Source organism: Helianthus annuus, chromosome 16, assembly GCF_002127325.2.
Source record: "Helianthus annuus cultivar XRQ/B chromosome 16, HanXRQr2.0-SUNRISE, whole genome shotgun sequence".
NCBI lineage: Eukaryota > Viridiplantae > Streptophyta > Magnoliopsida > Asterales > Asteraceae > Helianthus > Helianthus annuus.
In genome coordinates this window covers 160,186,101-160,204,132 of record NC_035448.2, presented here as the reverse complement: position 1 = coordinate 160,204,132, position 18,032 = coordinate 160,186,101, and the positions used below count along the sequence as shown (strand labels likewise).

The following is an 18,032-nucleotide window of genomic DNA, read 5'->3' as shown; positions in this document are numbered from 1 at the left end:
ATTATTGAGGATGCTGATTCTTCTGATGATGAATCTGATGATACTATCACAGCAAAGTCTGATGCGGTGATTAAAGATGAGGACATACCTCTTGAGAATTACATTCTATGTGATCCTCCAGCAAAACCCGCTAAGACTGTTGCAGTCGAGCCCGTGTCTGAAAAAGAGTCGGAAAGTGTGAATTTGCTGTACACTCTGGTTGGTGATGATAAGATCTATTCAGACAAAGACTTTCCGATTAAAAATGTTAATCAATCTTTAATCAGTAAAGTTTTTGAAAATTCGACGAGTAAGTTCTTGGGAAAGGCAGGACCTAAAGTTACAGTTACACAGTGTCCTCCTATCCCAAAAGCCGAAATCCGAAAACAATTTGGCAACAAGAAATTACCAGCGATGCCAAAACAGCAAAATCACACCAAGCCCAAAGGTAAATCACCGGCTCAAGCTGAAAAGAAGCCGAATCAGAAGAAGAAGAAAGATGTTAACTTTGTGAAATCGACGGGAACAGACAAAATTGAAAAGTTTGAAAATCAATCTAACTTAGATTTTGTCAAGAAAGCTATTGTCGAGAAAAGAAATGAACCAAGCAGTTCAAAACCCAGTACCTCGGGTTCACAAAGTTCAACATCATCGGCTAGACGATCACATGATTCTTCGGGGTTTGTTGAACGAAGATCATGTTTTGAGTGTGGAACCATTGGGCATATAATTCGAAATTGCCCATATCTTCATAAGCAGAAAGAAAAGGTTGATGATCCCCGTGACCACAATGACCGTAAGCGATCTGTTTATGTGAAACAAGATCCCCGCCTTGTAAAAGAAAGGGAGAAGAAACAGAAACACCAACAGGTCAAAAAGATTGAAAAAGCAATTAAAACCGATGTGGTTCAAAAACAATCTGTTTCTGTAAAACCACTTAACCCAAAAACTTCAAACAACAAAGAAGTTAAAGTTTTAAAGAATAATACTGGTGAAACCAAACAGACTTGGAAACCAAAAACGGTTGTTAAATCAGGGGGACCATCACAATTCACCAATCATCAAAGACAAGAAGTTATTGTTATTGATGAAAATGGAAGACCCAAGACCACAATGGCTTGGGTCCCCATCTCCAACTAATCATTTGAGTTCATGTGCAGGGTGTTCCAGGAGGAACTATCAGTAGTCACTGGATTGTTGATAGTGGGGCATCCAGGCACATGACAGGCGACATGAAGCTTCTCTACGACGTCAAATCTATTAGAGGCGGTTATGTTGCTTTTGCTGGAGATAAAGGTGGATATATAACGGGTGAAGGAATGATATCCAATGGGATTGTCAGCTTTGACAAGATCAATTTCGTGCAACAACTTGATCACAATCTTCTCAGCGTTTCTCAAATTTGTGACAAGCAATTCTCAGTTCACTTTGATGCTAATGGATGTTATGTGCTGAAGCCCGGCTTCAAAATTCCAAAAGAGTGGATTCTCTTATCGGCTCCAAGGATAAATGACTTGTACGTCCTTGATATGAGCCAGGCTGTTACTACGTCTGCACAAGCAACATGTTTCGTTTCCAAAGCCACAGAAAAAGACACTATCTCTTGGCATAGACGTATGGGTCACATTCACCTACGCAAAATGAATCATTTGGTTTCAAATGAATTGGTGAATGGTGTTCCTCTCAAAAATTTCCATCTTCAAGACGTCTGTGTTTCATGCCAAAAGGGTAAACAAACGAAGAAAAAGCACCCTACAAAGAAGATCAACACCGTGGCAGTTCCCCTTGAACGTTTGCACATGGATTTGTTCGGTCCTGTCAAGCACAAAAGTATTCGGGGTGATCAATACTGTCTCGTCATTACTGATGATTATTCAAGATTTTCTTGGGTGGCGTTCATGGCACACAAGAGTGAAACGTTTGGAATTATCAAAAACTTGATCGTTCAGATTGAGAATTTGTACAAACTAAAGGTTAGGCGGATACGTAGCGACAATGGTACTGAATTCAAAAATCATGCCATGGCGGAGTTTTGCACTGAAAAGGGTATTCTTCATGAGTTTAGTGCAGCTTATACTCCTCAACAAAATGGCGTCGCTGAACGTAAGAACCGCACATTGATCGAGACTGCTAGGACAATGTTGGTAGAGTCGCAGTTACCCATTCCATTCTGGACTGAAGCTGTCGCCTCTGCATGCTATACATTGAACAGAGTCCTTACAGTCAAAAGACACAACAAGACATGCTTTGAGCTTATCAACAAACGGAAACCAGATCTGTCTTATCTTGAACCGTTTGGAGCTCCTTGCACAATGATCGATCCTAATGGAAAGTTTGGGGCAAGAGCAATTGAGGGATACTTTCTTGGGTATGCCACCCCTAACTTACGAGTCTGGAATCTAGAGACAAAAAGGGTCGAGGAATGGTCTGAGGTCAGAGTACAAAGGCACACCTTGCCAGTTAAATGTCCTGGTCAGCCTTGGATGTTTGAGTACGATGACTTTTTCAATTCGATCAATGTTGAAGCCGTTGAAGAAAATGCTGCGGCTAGGATGTTTTTCGAGAGTGACAATGCAACAGTTTCACCGGTGGTTCGTCCAATTCTTGTTAATCAAGAACCATCTTCTTCGGTGAACAACAATACTCTCAACAATGAGGATTTTCATGATGCAACCGAATTGAACGAATCTTCAGAGGATGATGAATTTCTAGATGCAGATCAAGAAGCTCCTACAACAGCAGTTCATGGTACTTCAGAGGGTACTCCTCCAGTGGATGCCCACAGAACAGCTGAAGCTACTGCATCATCCTCTTCGTCAATTCCGGGCCTTGATTTGGTTGTTGATCTAAATCTCAACAACCTGGGTATCAATATCCCAGTTCGAGATAATCCTGAAACAAGGATTCATAATACCCATCCTCAAGAAAACATCATTGGAAATGTGCAAAGTGGCATTCAAACGAGAAACATGTTGCGAAACAACAACAACGCAGGCTTGTATGCAGCAATTAGAGAATCCGGGCAACAAAACGATTGGTCTTTCGCGTGTTATGTGTCACAGGAAGAACCAAGAACTTGGAAAGAAGCCTTGAAAGATAACTCATGGGTGGAAGCCATGCAGGAAGAATTGCAACAGTTCCAGAAGCTGGGTGTTTGGAAACTGGTAGAGAAACCTCCTGGATACAAGAAGATTGGTACCCGTTGGGTTTTCAAATGCAAAAAGGATGACCGCGGAGTTGTTATCCGAAACAAAGCGCGTTTAGTCGTTCAAGGTTTTCGTCAGATTGAAGGCATCGACTACAACGAAGTGTATGCACCAGTGGCACGTCTCGAAGCAATTCGAATCTTTCTAGCCTATGCGTCCTTCAAAGGATTCAAGGTTTATCAAATGGACGTGAAAAGTGCATTTTTACATGGTGTGGTTGAAGAAGAGGTATATGTCGAACAACCTCCAGGTTTTGAAGATCCTATCCATCCCGATCGGGTTTGGTTGCTCAACAAAGCTCTCTATGGTCTTCATCAAGCACCGCGAGCTTGGTATGCAACCTTATCACACTATCTGCTGGAGAACGGTTTTCGACGGGGTCTTATCGACTGTACTCTCTTCATCAAAGAACAAGATGGAGATCTTCTACTGGTACAGGTATATGTTGATGATATTATTTTTGGCTCTACTAATGATGTCTTGTGTAGGGAATTCGAGCGCATTATGCAGGATAAATTCGAGATGAGTGCTATGGGGGAAATGACCTTCTTCTTGGGCCTTCAAGTGCAACAAACGGAGTCTGGGATATTCATCCATCAGACTAAATATGTTGGTGACATCTTGAACCGATTTCAGATGTCTGATGCAACGCCCATTGGAACCCCGTTGCCAACCAATCACGGGATTACTCCTGACTTGAAGGGTGAAGCTGTTAGCCCATCCAACTATCGCGCAATGATCGGATCTCTTATGTACCTCACAGCATCAAGGCCAGATATAATGTTCCCAACGTGCCTGCTTGCCAGATATCAAGTTAATCCGAAGGCCTCACATCTTGCAGCTGTTAAAAGGATTTTTCGTTATTTGAAGGCTTACCCGGACACCGGTCTGTGGTATCCTAGGGATAATAACTTTGAATTGGTAGCATTCAGTGATTCTGATTTTGGCGGATGCAAAATCGACGGCAAATCCACAACGGCTGGATGTCAGTTTTTAGGAAATCGCCTAGTCACATGGCAGTGCAAGAAGCAGACGTGTGTCGCTACATCAACATGCGAAGCTGAATACATTGCTGCCTCTAGTTGTTGCTCCCAAGTTCTTTGGATCCAACAACAATTGCGGGACTACGGTTTTGAATTCTTAACTACTCCTATATACGTTGATAATTCTGCTGCTTTAGATATCACTAGAAATCCTGTGCAGCACTCAAAGACCAAACACATCGAAATCAAATATCACTTCATACGTGATTGCTTTGAGAAAAGATTAATCGATGTTGTTAAGGTCCACACCGATGACCAACGTGCCGACTTATTTACCAAAGCTTTTGACAAATCAAGATTTGACTTTTTATTATTGGTAAACGGCATCAAGGTCAAGCAAGAGTAAAACCAACATCGGAAAATCATTTTTGTAAATACTTTGTGTTTTTCAATTTATCTTAGTTTATTGATTTTAGGGGGAGTAAATCCAAAAATATGAAAATCCAAAAACATCGAAAAATTTCAAAAACACAAAAACAATAGAAAATCAAAAATGAGTTTCCTGGTGAGCAAAAGAGAAAGTGATAGTACATCAGTGGTCTATCCAAGCCTTTTTAAACCTTAAATGAAAAACGATAAGCAGCTCTATATAAGATGTATCGGTAGGCTCACAATCATTTTAAAGTGTGCAGGGGGATATAAATCTTAAACCGACTGAAGATCAGGTGGGAACCATTCATTGGCATATGGTCTTAGTACCGAAATTTCGTTTGATAGATTGCCGAGGTTCTGAGATATTCGGTCTTTATGCTGCTTATCATCTGGGTATCATGGTTGCTTCTATAAATAGACTAAGTCTAAGATCTTCCATGATACTATACATACGTGTACATAATACATACTGCATTCGACCTCAATAAGTGATAAACAATCACATGTCCAAACAAATAAGTGATAAAATATCACATTTATCCGGGAGTCAAGCTCGTCTCTCTGCTGTACGGAAGTACTGACCTGTTCACGGACTTGCTCCTGTGCCCTCATGCATATGAAAATCAAGTTCCTCATCAATAAGTGATTATATCACATAGGACTTGTTTTCAAATCAAAAATAAGTGAGAATCTCACATCATATACGGTCAAACAGATGATAATCGGTATACTCACTGGTAAGATGAACCCTCGTGCATACCTTGATACGGGAATGTGTCGTGATGTGGATGAACACCGGTCGGTAAGTATAAATCATACATTAACTTATCCTCTAAACATGATTACATCTGATAAGTTGAGCTTAAGTGGACAACAATACCGATAATTGTTATAGGATGCTTATCTTAATGTTAACTAACTGAACAACAAGAGCGTTTTGGCATGACCGTACACTGATATGATTCTCTTACCCTCGAAACTCGCAAAAAGAATGTCTGTATATATTTATTTACTGCTTTCAGTCTTTACATTTAAAAATTCAAAAATACCAAAAAGATTTTATTTCTATCTTATTTTCGATCGTACGATGTTGGATCTCGAGTCTTCGTTGCCTGAAACCTGAACGAAAACCAAATTGACTAAATCTTCATAAACGGTCAAAATTTGCAAGTTTTGAAAGTTAAAAACCTAAAATTGATAAATTTGTTAAACTTTCAAACTGTCGGACGGTGATTGATTGAACAATGGTCACATGTGTGTCGTTTGCTTATGATATTCCAAGCAGTTGTTCTCATTACGCGTTTAGATTTCTTGCATGTGCAGATTCTAAAGGCAAGGAGAACATGGTCGGTGACAAGCTTCGGAATGAAGACACGACGTGAAAGGCACTCAAAAGATAAAGATGATCGAGTTGCCGCTAACCATCATCAACACCACAAGGATCTCAAGTACTGAAGATCAAGTCATTCACGAGCATAACTCAAGGGGGAGCTTATGTTAAGGGGGAGTTTGTTAACACACTTCCTATATGAAAAGGGGAGTTTGTTGATACACTTTCTGCTTTGAAGACGTGAAGACTTTGAAGATCCTCCGACATGGAAGACATGGAAGTTGAACCTCACGAGTAGCGTCCAAGGGGGAGTTTGTTGATACATATTATGTGGACGCGACTCGGTTCGGTTCGACCCGGATAGGTTCGGCTCAAGCCCGACGTCACGACATTCCTCCGTCGTGCGCCCCAGAGTTCGACACGCGAAGCACGAAGCGCCACGAACTGGTTCCTGCCGCGACATCATCATGACATCATCATGATGATGTCAAGATGATGTCATCAGTTGGCTAAACATTTCAAATCTTCAAAGTGATTCACGTAAATCATGTGTTGGGCCAATCAAGTTAGATGATCAGATTACATGTTGGGCCAATCATGACAAAACAAAAGGCTTGGGCCTCATCTTATCAAAAGCCAAAGCCCAACCCATGCAAAACAAATATTTATGACGAAATCAGGGGATTTCGGAGAAGGCTTTGGGATTTCGACTACCATATGGGATTTCGACCATCATTTGATTTCGTTGATGTGTTTCACTATATAAATAGAACTGATAGAACACAGAAAAGTAAACACATTAGAACACACACACGAGAGAGAGAGTTTACAGAGCACATTTGTAAACGTTGATTTGTAACTGACTTTTCATAGTATTAATACAGTGGTGTTAATCGTTGAAATCTCGTGTCCATATTATCATTGCGTGTTCTATCTCGGTTTGCATCTCCGGTTGGATTCCGCACAACCGGGTGTGTTTGTACACAAGGAGTAGGCGACTAGATCCTCCCCTAGCCGGACCTACACAAAAGTTAAAGAAAGAAAGTGACTGCGAAACCAAACCGAAGACCGGTTTGGGCGGTTTTACGTTTTGAAACCGAACCGTGTTAAAGAAAGAAAGTGACCGCGAAACCAAACCGAAGACCGGTTTGGGCGGTTTTACGTTTTGAAACCGAACCGCGATCACCCCTACAATATATCACTAGACGACTGATAGACTGATAAACTAACGGTAAACGAGAATAAAGGAAAAACCTAAGCTTTTCAAAGTAAATTAATACTAAGGATATAAAGATTCGTATTTTTTGAAAGCTAAGCTTTTCAAAGTAAATTAGTATTAAGGATGGATTTATGCCCAGAAAGCACCATTGAAAAAGGGTACCTTCCAACAAATCACTTCACATGGACATGAGTTCGGGAAAGATGGTCGGAAATGGAGAAGTACTCACCAATTAAGCCAATCTTTGACTCCTTTATGATAGAGTGGGAAGCAAAGAGAGGAAAAAGGGTGCGAGAACACTGCCCCCTCCTTGCCGAAATTGTTTTTTTTCCCTGTTGCCGGTACGACCAACCTAAAAATATGTATGATAAAGGTGAAAAATCCTTAGAAACTATTATACCATCTCAACATTATTAGTTGTCGTGTTGTACTGCGTTGTAAATTGTCCTCGCAGCCGATGGACTGCTCACCACCCTATATAGATGGCAGACTGCTCCCGTTTCAAAGTGCAACTATAGTTTTTTTTTCTCGAATTCACTTCATCTGATGGGAAATAGATTGCGGGTTGTACATTGCTCATAGCATTCATTGCTAGCTAATGCAGTCTTGGCACGCGTGTTCGTTTTTTTTAATACTATGTTTGTGACTGATATTTTCTTAATAGCATGTTTGTTATTTTTTAAAAGCCTGTAAGGCTCATGGTATACACCACACACGGATGCTACAAATAAGAAACTTAACAAACGTATAATACAATGTATCACGAGAAAATTGATAAACTCAAAGTAAACAAAAACCGCGTTGTAAATTGTCGTCCCGCCGCATCGCGCGGGTATACGTCTAGTGTGTGTGTGTATATATATATATATATATATATATATATATATATATATATATATATATATATATAGGATCCTGTAAAAAGTGCCCAAAGTGTGAGAAGTGTGAGAAGTGTATTATAACACTATATATAATACTATATAACACCATATAAACACCGTATAACACTATGTAACACCATATAACACAATATAACGCTATGTAACACTATATAACATTATATAACAATATATAACACTATACATCTATTAGAGACATGCTATGAGACAACCTATAGTGTTATATTTGTTATATAATGTTATATAGTGTTACATAGCGTTATATGGTATTATATGGTGTTACGTATTGTTATACGGTGTTTATATGGTGTTATATAGTATTATATATAGTGTTATAATACACTTCTCACACTTTGGGCACTTTTTACAGGATCCTCTACCTATATATATATATATATATGTGTATATATATATGTATATATATATGTGTATATATATATGTATATATATATGTGTATATATATATGTATATATATATGTGTATATACTAGTCGTTTACCCGCGCGATGCGGCGGGAGTGGCGATTTACAATAGGATACTCGTTTACCGTTAGTTTATCAGTCGTCTCGTGATATATTGTATAGTACTTAAGTTAGTTTTCTTATTCGTGATATGTTGGCACTGGTTTTTCTGTTAGTTTATCGATTCTTTGATGATATACTTTTGTTAATTTTTTTAGCGGTAGCTTCGGCGTGATCTATCTACAAGAAGAATACAAAACAAGGAAGTAGATGTAATTAAAAACACGAAGAGTACAAAAAAAGCAAGTAGCTGAACAAAACACTAAAAACATAATATGGGGAGTCTCTTGTGTCTCTTCCTGTTTTACCAATACATCCGTTCGATCATGAATTTCTTGTATCTTCTCCTCTACTGTACCAGATTTCGACACATAAAAAAACCAATGTTAGACGCTTACAGGTGTTTTGAAAAAGTAGTTAAAAAGGTAATTTCTTGAAGCAATTAAGGCACAAAATCTACAATCTACAACGCGATGCTCAATTTTTTTGTTAGTTTATCAATCCTTTAGTGGATTCATCCGTGTATTGCGGCAGGCAAACCAATATCTAATATAATTTAAATAGAAACGAAACGCAGCAATGTGTCTACAAATAAAATATTAAAAGAGGCACTTAGAACTAAAATATTTTAGGTGGTTGACTAAGACAACATATTAAATATGAGAATTCACATAACAGTTCTTTAACCAAAACAGCCAAACACTTAAGTAATAGGGTTTCAAATTAGGTATATTGTCAATTATGGGTAAAAGAAATGAAACCAACACATTCGAAGTAGACGCAACATAAGAGGCCATTCGTTTGAAAGTTAACTTGCAAGCTAACTTTCTGGTCCTATAAGGCCATAAACAAATGAAAATACCACGCCACACCTTTTTTATGATGTTATATATAATAAAAATTAGTGGAAGTAATTTATTACGAAATATATATTTACAAAACACACACCGTAAATGATATGAAAACAAATCAATTAAAGGTCTCATTTATCAATTAAAGGCCTCATTTATACACACACATTTACATTGCAGATGCTTTGATCGTCCCTACCATGCAAAAACTTTCCATGATTTCAAATTCACGAACAAATGTCACCTTAATACCTCTTTAACTCATTTTTATAGAATATTCTTATAAGCACTTGATAACAGGTGTGACTCTACCAAGTATCAAGGGGTGTCACGTGACTATCATTTTATTTCACGTGTTATATAATATAGGATGTGTAATAACACTTAGAGTAACATTTTAACAAGCCCATGCCAAAATTTGATGTCTACTTTTCAAGCCAAGCTTTTCTTAGCCGGAACCGTGATAGATCGTGTTTCATGTCCGACAAGAAAACGCCAACAAAACTTTGAACTAAAACCATATTGTAAATAAAACCTCGTTAAAATGGTTGGTTGAATCTAAGTTCTAATGTTCAACCCAAACCTGTTACATTAATGCTTGAAAACGGCATGTGAATACGTAATACAATGAACCACACTGAGTCGTGTGTGTTTGAAGAGCAGCTTTTGCAGTCTCTTTGAGCACTTGACCACTTGCATAGTGATGTCTGTGAATGTATACATCTGCACCAGCAACCTGTTCTCTCTCAGTTTCGTCTGTCTTCTTTAACGTAAAAGAAACGCGCTTTCCACACAAGTCACATCTTGCCTTTAGCTTGGTTAAAGACTCTGCAGCTTGTATCATATCAAGCACTCCAAACCTCCTTCTGTAAACCACACATATAATATTCAATCACCAAATAAAAATATATTATGTTTAATCCCAAACGGGTCAAAATGGAAGTTCTTTAAATGTTGCCCATACAACCTCCACAAATGTTTTGTTTATATAACTCCATTTATTATTGTAATCAAAGTTTGAAAAAATGGACAACCCATACTGCAGCCTCTTCACAAAACACATATAGTTTAACGTGTTCTTTTCTAGGTTCTATCTTTAAATATTTCTTCCTAGAAGCATATAAACCATAGTTATCAAAGGTGGTAGGCGTATAGGCCTCGCCTAGGGCCTAGGCGTAAAAAAAAGCAAGGGCCCGAGAGAAAAAAAAGGGCCCACATAAATGAATCAAAGATCCATCCACAACCACAAATCCATCCAGACAGAAAGTGGCATTAATTTGTAGAAGTTCAACAGAAACGGGGCAAAAATCTGACCAGAATAGCCGCCAGAAAGTCATTTTTGGCCAGAAGCTTACCAGAAGAGTGCCTTTGACGGCACAAAGCGGTATGGTTGCGCCTCGCCTGAAAATTGTGCCTAGGCGCACCAGGCGAGCGATTTTAATAACTATGATATAAACAAGACCAATTAACTGTAAAAGTTAAACCAGAGACTTTTAAGTGTTACCTCATATAATCATCATCCAAGCCAGCAAAAAAAGGAAAGTATATATACCACATTTTTTGGGTTCCTAAAATCACACTACTATAACCTGATGAAAGAATAAAAAAAATGTCAAAAACTGATGCACTTTTTTGAAGTCTTGGTAAAACTAACACATTTGATTTCTAGTGTCATGTAATACAAAAAAAAACACAAAAAAGTTGAAATCAACCTAGCAACACATTAACCAAATGAAAAATCAACCAACATGTAATTCATATATAAATCAACAAAATCATTAATCTCATGGTAAATAAAATTACCACCCTGAAACGATAAGCTGGAGTATAAACCGTTTGAAACTGAACTGCAAAACCAGCTGACGCACCCAACCTGGCTGGTTTGGTATGGCGTTTTTCGAAGTCTAGTTACTTCTTTAGCATAATTTTGTCAAAAAATAATAAGACGTTAAATATCACGAATCTAATACGCGACTTCTGAAGGATTCTTGGCAATATAGAAATGACAAAGTTACAGTTGAGCACTCACTGAAATAAATAAATCAGTACCAGCCGGAATTTCATATCCTTCTTTATTACCCTTATAACCTCCTATTAAATTGAATGATATTCATGGCATTAGAAACTATAAAAATCGGAAAATTTGAAGTAAAATGCCACCCGTAGACCGTAAATAAGTATAAACACAACTGACCTAGGCCTTCAACGAAGCTGAAACAGGTGGCCCAACACAGCAGCAAACTGCCAATGCGATAAACCCGAACCCAGACGTTGCAACTCGGAAGCCAAACCCAGCAGCCAATTTCCATCAAGACAGGGACAGAATACCAACCCCATAACCAAACGAAATAAGCCAAACGCGGAATCAAGCTCCGGGCGCAGGCAACCCGGGGACAGCAGTTCCTATGCAAAAGGGGTGAACAATGTCGATTGCTTCTTGGCTGCTTACCTGAAAAGACACATGAATGTAAAGGTGGATTAGCAATTAAGTTTTTCAACAAGATGAGCTGGAAAAGTTGCATTCAATATGTAACGGGTCAAACAGATAAAATTCAAAGAAAAAAAGAAGTCATCAAATAGGTCTGAAAATTTAAATTGGTCAAGGGTGACGAAAATGTTTCTTTTTATGCATAAAAGTTAAAAATGTCTTTTGATTCTACCAAACTGTTTTGACTGTATTAAAATTATGTGTTTTGACCCGTTACAACATTACTGATCCCGCCCGACCAGTCAATTACCGTTACAACATTACTGATCCCGCCCGACCAGTCAATTATTCTACTATACTAAAAGTCATTGCTAAAGCTATTACCGTATCCCAAATCCCATCAGAAGCAAGGATTAAAAACTCGCACTCAGGTCTAATGTTGATTACTCATGTTTCCGACTTTCCGGTTCTGAAATCACCCAATTCTTGAGATGATTGTCTCCTATCGCTCTTGATACTGCTAGTGAACCTTGTAGTCTCCAAACACCATTGCGACAATCAACATTATCACCCTATAAATTACAATATTTCAATACATAAGATTTCCCTAAATTATACCATTTTTTTTCATTCTATGGTATCATAATTCACATTCATCAAGATTTATCAAATCATACAAACAAAATTAATTCATTAGAAATAAATAAAATCAAAGAAAAATAAGAGAGAGTAAAATGTCATTTTCGTCCAATAAGACCAGGAGCAAATATAAACTGCTGATATTTGAATATTAACAGAGCGATTTATAATCACTTTAAAAAATGCCAAAATAATATAACAAAAAACTCACCTTGTCAGTTAACCAGTTATGAGGCTGAAAAACAAAAAATTATATACCAATAGCTGAGTATGAACAACACAACAAAGAATCTTTGATTTTGGGTTAAAGTGAGGAATCCTTTGATTTAATTCCTGATTCATAGATTCTTCCAACTAAACAAAACCAACAAATAACATACAAAAATAAAGTTAAAAATCAAAATTTATCAACCCAAAAAAAACTTGAACAACATAGATTTGCAAATTTGAAGCCAAGAATAATAAGAAACCTTTTAACTTACTTGTTCCATATGACCCTGTGGAAAGTAGAAAACCCTCTCTCCGTCTCTTGGAACATCCACTAATGGCCCTGCACAAGCCTTCCGTAGCTCCTTATACAACGGATCTTCACAAATTTAACAGCTTTTTAAAACAAATTTAAACAAAAAGATGATAAAACATGTTTAATATGCAAACAAAATTACAAAAGCTAAATTCATCGGTAAAGATTTTTGGATGAACTGAACTTACCAGGTGGTCATGGTCAGAACCCTAGCCGCTGCCTGTTGTTGAATCACGAGATCTGTCAAATAAAACCCTTAGACATGAGATATAAAACCCTAGAGCTGTTGATTCAAAGTACAGTTTACCTCAGATATGAAATTAAAACTCTAGATCTGCAAGTTTAAAGTAGATATAAACATCAGATTCAAAAACTAAAGGGCATGACCTAAACAAATCAAAGGAGGTTGTCGAACTTACCTCGGGTTGTTGGAACTTGCCTCTACTACTTTTACAGACCACACCATTGATGGATCTGGTGAGATCTTGCTTATTCCAAAGGAGGCAAGAAACCCTAAATTGAAAATCACCAGAGAGAGAAAGGAGGAGCGGCTGGACGAAATGAATTAGGGTTTAGAAAGCGAGTGAAAGAAGCATTATATTGGATCCATAAGAGGTAAAACGGGTCAAAGAGATCCGGTTAGGATCCATGAGCTGCTCCGCATGTTGAAGAAAGTTTCAACACATTCATGCTTAAATGCTTGTACAATGGGCTTTAAATGATTGTACAATGGCAAATGACCATTCTTGCCCTTCCTATATGCTTATTAAAGTAGTATAGATATATATGTATATATATATATGTGTATATATATATATATATATATATATATATATATATATATATATATATACTGGATCAGGAGAAAACGCCCAAAAGTGTGAGAGTGGTGAGAATGCATCCTGGCCCAACACGTGGAGCTGGATGTGATCAGGGCGTGAGGGGTTTTTTTTGTCTTTTCAATCTTCTTTTATTTTCCCAATTTATGCTGCTTCATTTTTGGCGTCTAAGATTATTTTGGCGTTAATTGTATTCATTAACTATTTGGCGTTGAATTAATTGTTTCTGTGTCACATAGATAATTTTTTTGGCGTTATAGCGTTTTCTGGTCAATTTTTTTGGCGTTTTGTGTCGTTGTATAATAATTCACTACGAGTCATTAATATTTTCATAAGATTACAATAAGACCAAATGTTTTTATGGTGTTTAGTCAATTTTTTTGGCATTTAATACATTGACAAGGTGCTTTGCCAGCACCCGTTCTCACAGTTTTCATACTACTAGCGTTTTGGTGTTTGTAGTTTTTGGCATTTTATATAATAATGTATTTTATTTGTAGAGAATTAGATAACAAACAAAAGATAATTTGATAACAAAACAATATAAAAGGAAAAAGAAAAAAAAATTAAAAATGGTAATCTAATTTCTCACCCGAATCTTCACTATCATCAGCCTCTTCTTCTTGAATTTGTTTTGGTATTTTGAACCTTTGAATACATTAGCTAGATGCCAACTTTCCTACATAAACTCTATCTTTTTTAGACAAAGCTTGTTAGTGGCATCCTGTGTTTTTGGTGTGATATTCTTGTTTGGTGGCATGTCATTAATGATCAACTCTTGCTTGAATGCTATTTATAACAACGGAGTCCAAAATAGCATTTTACACATGTGTTGATCCCTTCATGCCATGCATATATTCATCAAGAACAAAGCTCACATGATGACATATCACTGTCATTCGTCTATTTTTCTTGAATATTTGTCCATCTCATTCAACAAAAGATTATAGAGATAACTCCCTTAGAGAAGAATCCATTCAGTGAAAGCTTTGCCATCTTATAGGAGTTTTTTGGCGCTTAGTTTAGGCGGGATATTTTATTATAATAAATGATAGTAATAAAGTAACTTTCATTTCAGTTACTATGTGTATTTACTGTTTTGTTCACCTTTAACAGTTTCGAGGGTGATAGACGTCCCATCTTCCAAGTTTGGCATTTTTTTAAATGATGTTATGCAGACCAAGATGACAAAATACAATAACGTAGATAATATTAAGCAGGAAAAATATTTTTTGTTATTTTTGGCGTTTTGTAAGCTATATCTTTTTGTAGTATTTTTTTGGCGTTTTGCAAATAAATAGAGAAATATATCATTTAAATATATTAAAAAACGAAGATTACACAGAAGAAAACTAACAAAAAAAAAATTAAAACTCTTGGTCAGAAGGTACTTTATCCGAGAAGTATCCATCACTTGCGTCATCTTCTTCCTCGGAGTCTTCATCTAGACCTTCGTCCATGTCATCACCTTCTCTTTCATCGGCTTCTTGTTCCTGAATATTGAATATTCTGAAGCCTCCATTTGAACATGTCTTGCATTGACGCCATTTTTGAGTCCATTTCTGTGTTCAAACAAGTGGCGTTATGCAATTCTTCCATGAACCCAAGCCCCTGCTTTATCATGATGTTTTCAAACCAGTAGTCTTCCTGCTCTCCGCTGTCATATATATAACGGTCACCATGTCTGTTTCATCATCAAAACGCCATGATGTCATGACCGGGTCCGGCTTTACATCTGCTTTGATTGGTCCAAAATTCCTTGTTAATGCTTTCATAAGCATATGTGTTTCATGGCATTCGTTATCCAGAGCGATGCCAAGAGATAGGATACCCCTCTGTACCTCTTCTTCCTCTTCTTCCATCTTCAAAATTGCCTTGATCGTCCTAACATACACCCTCCTTTTGTTGCCAAAACGCAGGACGAATCGCTTGATTGCCAGAGTCTATCTCCACCAAACGATGGTTGCCATTTTTGGCATTTTGGTTAAATTGGCGTTTTGGGTTAAAGATGTTTTTGCAGAAATGATAGATTAAAGTGATTATGGAAGTGATGTTTTACGTCGTTTATATAATGATGTTTTTGGCATGTAATTTAGGAGAGAATTTCTTCTAATAAATGTTAATAACTGAATTTTAGGTACTGCGTTGTTTCCTCTTCCTGTAATCTCCAACGCGTTTTATCACTAATTTTTGGCGTTTTGTATTCAACGGCGTTTTATTTTTTGAATGGCGGGTTATCGTTTTTGTTGGCGTTTTGAATTTGAGCGGTAAAAGACCCTTTTACCCTTTATGAAGCGCGTCCCAAATAATAAAATTGATGTTATTTACGAAAACGCCACCGCGCAATCTAGTCCATGGATTGTTTTATCTGACAATCCATAACGGTTCTCACCGTTCTTACACTTTCCCCCGTTTTCTCTAAATCCTGGCCCTACATATATATATATACCTAATATGTCCATACTTATGCATATATGTTACGAAGCGCAACTCGTAGATATATATTGCGAATAAGTAGACATGATAAAAGTCATCAACAAAATCGTTCATATCGCAAAAATTTTAATATGTATATGTATATGGAAATACATATATATAAATGCCAACATAATTAAAAACAAAGACTTTTCTTAAAAACCTCAAAGATATGTGAAAATCCTAAGTAACAGAGAAACTTGATTGTTTTAGAACAATTAGTTAATAGATTATTCCTATCTAAATTAGGATATGTGGATTTGATACGAGGGATTGCGATATTTAAAAACGCACCCAAAGATGAGTATCACTACGCCCCACTTTTTGCTGTTTTATACACTATTTTGGGGGAAGAACACACCTTTAAAAAGGGTAATTAAATGTTTTAGTATAAAACATACTTTTGAGTAAATGTGTTATAGTGAGTGCCACGAATACCCCACTTTTTACTATTTTGTATATTGTTTTCGGGGTGAAGAACTCGTCTTTAAAAAGAATGAATACATGTTTTCATATAAAACATGATTTCGATTAAATGTATTTTAGTGAGAATTCACTAAAATGTCATTTTACTATCTTACATAATGTTTTCAAAGAAAAACATGCCGTTAAAAGAAAAGTATATGTTTTCATGTAAAAATATGCTTTTAAATTATATAAAAATGTATTTTCATTGAAAATACGATTTTTAGAGTACCATAATATGTTTTATGAACTCAAAAAGATGTATAACTTTAACTGTTTTCAAGAAAAACGAGTTTAAAAATTATCATACTTAGTTCGGGGAGAAACTGGGTAAATTGACGACGTTATGGGTATAACGATCCTAAAGATTTAAAAACAAAATTTAAATCTAAGTTGGGACATATTCACTAGTCTCGAGAGTGTAAGTAACTGAATAGGCTTACGTCACATGAGAGTTGTTATGGGTGAAATTCTAAGCCCTGACATTGTAATGTGAAAAATTGGTTGGGGCAAGTAATGTGAACTATTGCTTCTTTGGATGATCTTTCGGTTAGGGTTTGTGTTAACCGATTGTGTGGACAATCATAGAATCCTTGGTACCCACTTGTTTTCCATGAAAGCTCGGCTACTATTATAACCTTTTGCTTGTTAGCTAGTCTGGAAATGTGAAGCTATTCTCGTTCGGTGGCGATCAGTGATACGACATTTCAGTGGATCTGGGAACTTGTACTTGGTGAAGGTTTTCGTTAGGAAAGTACGAGTGAATATTCGACTCATGAGTGTTGGTTTGGCATGGGTTGGGATAACAAGGACAATGGGAGCTGGGCATAGTTGACTTGTTGGAGCTGCATGGATATGTGGACATTTTTAGAGTCGATGTTTGAAGATAGTTAAATTCTGTTTGAGAATGTGTCTGTGTTTGATACATTGGGACTCAATGGAAGGCAGTGAAGACTCTTGGGTTCTAGATTCTAGTTTGCTTTCTTTCTTGTTACCCACTTCAAAAAAGCAATGGCGAATCTTTTGTTAGACTTTGTGAAGGTACAAGTTTATGTATCGCTGGAAATAGTGCACTAACTTCTGCATAGTAAACTCTTGGCTCGCTGAATCGGGTAGAGCAAAGGGGTTTCAGTTTGCAGACAAGAAGCCTAGAATCACGAGATGTCAGCTTGAGCATATTCAGAGGTATGAACAAGGTTGGGGTTTTGGTAATAGTGGGAGCACGAGCAGTGTTCTAGGTTCA

The 18,032-nt window shown here is 37.1% G+C and overlaps 1 long non-coding RNA gene across 11 annotated transcripts; it reads right to left on the bottom strand.

Moving 5' to 3' along the window:
* Positions 1 to 9,829: 9,829 nt before the first annotated feature.
* Positions 9,830 to 13,597, bottom strand: LOC110918809. Of its 11 annotated transcripts, XR_002581553.2 has the most exons (11): positions 13,430 to 13,594; positions 13,318 to 13,344; positions 13,199 to 13,250; positions 12,970 to 13,073; positions 12,699 to 12,841; positions 12,233 to 12,420; positions 11,615 to 11,869; positions 11,450 to 11,511; positions 10,925 to 11,009; positions 10,776 to 10,834; positions 9,830 to 10,286 (listed from the first exon to the last, which is right to left on the bottom strand). It is a non-coding gene; the product is annotated as an uncharacterized LOC110918809 (long non-coding RNA). The 11 variants fall into 11 exon arrangements; XR_004884460.1 differs by having other exon boundaries at positions 11,224 to 11,511; positions 12,233 to 12,841; positions 13,430 to 13,597; XR_004884458.1 differs by having other exon boundaries at positions 12,233 to 12,841; positions 13,430 to 13,596.
* Positions 13,598 to 18,032: the final 4,435 nt, after the last annotated feature.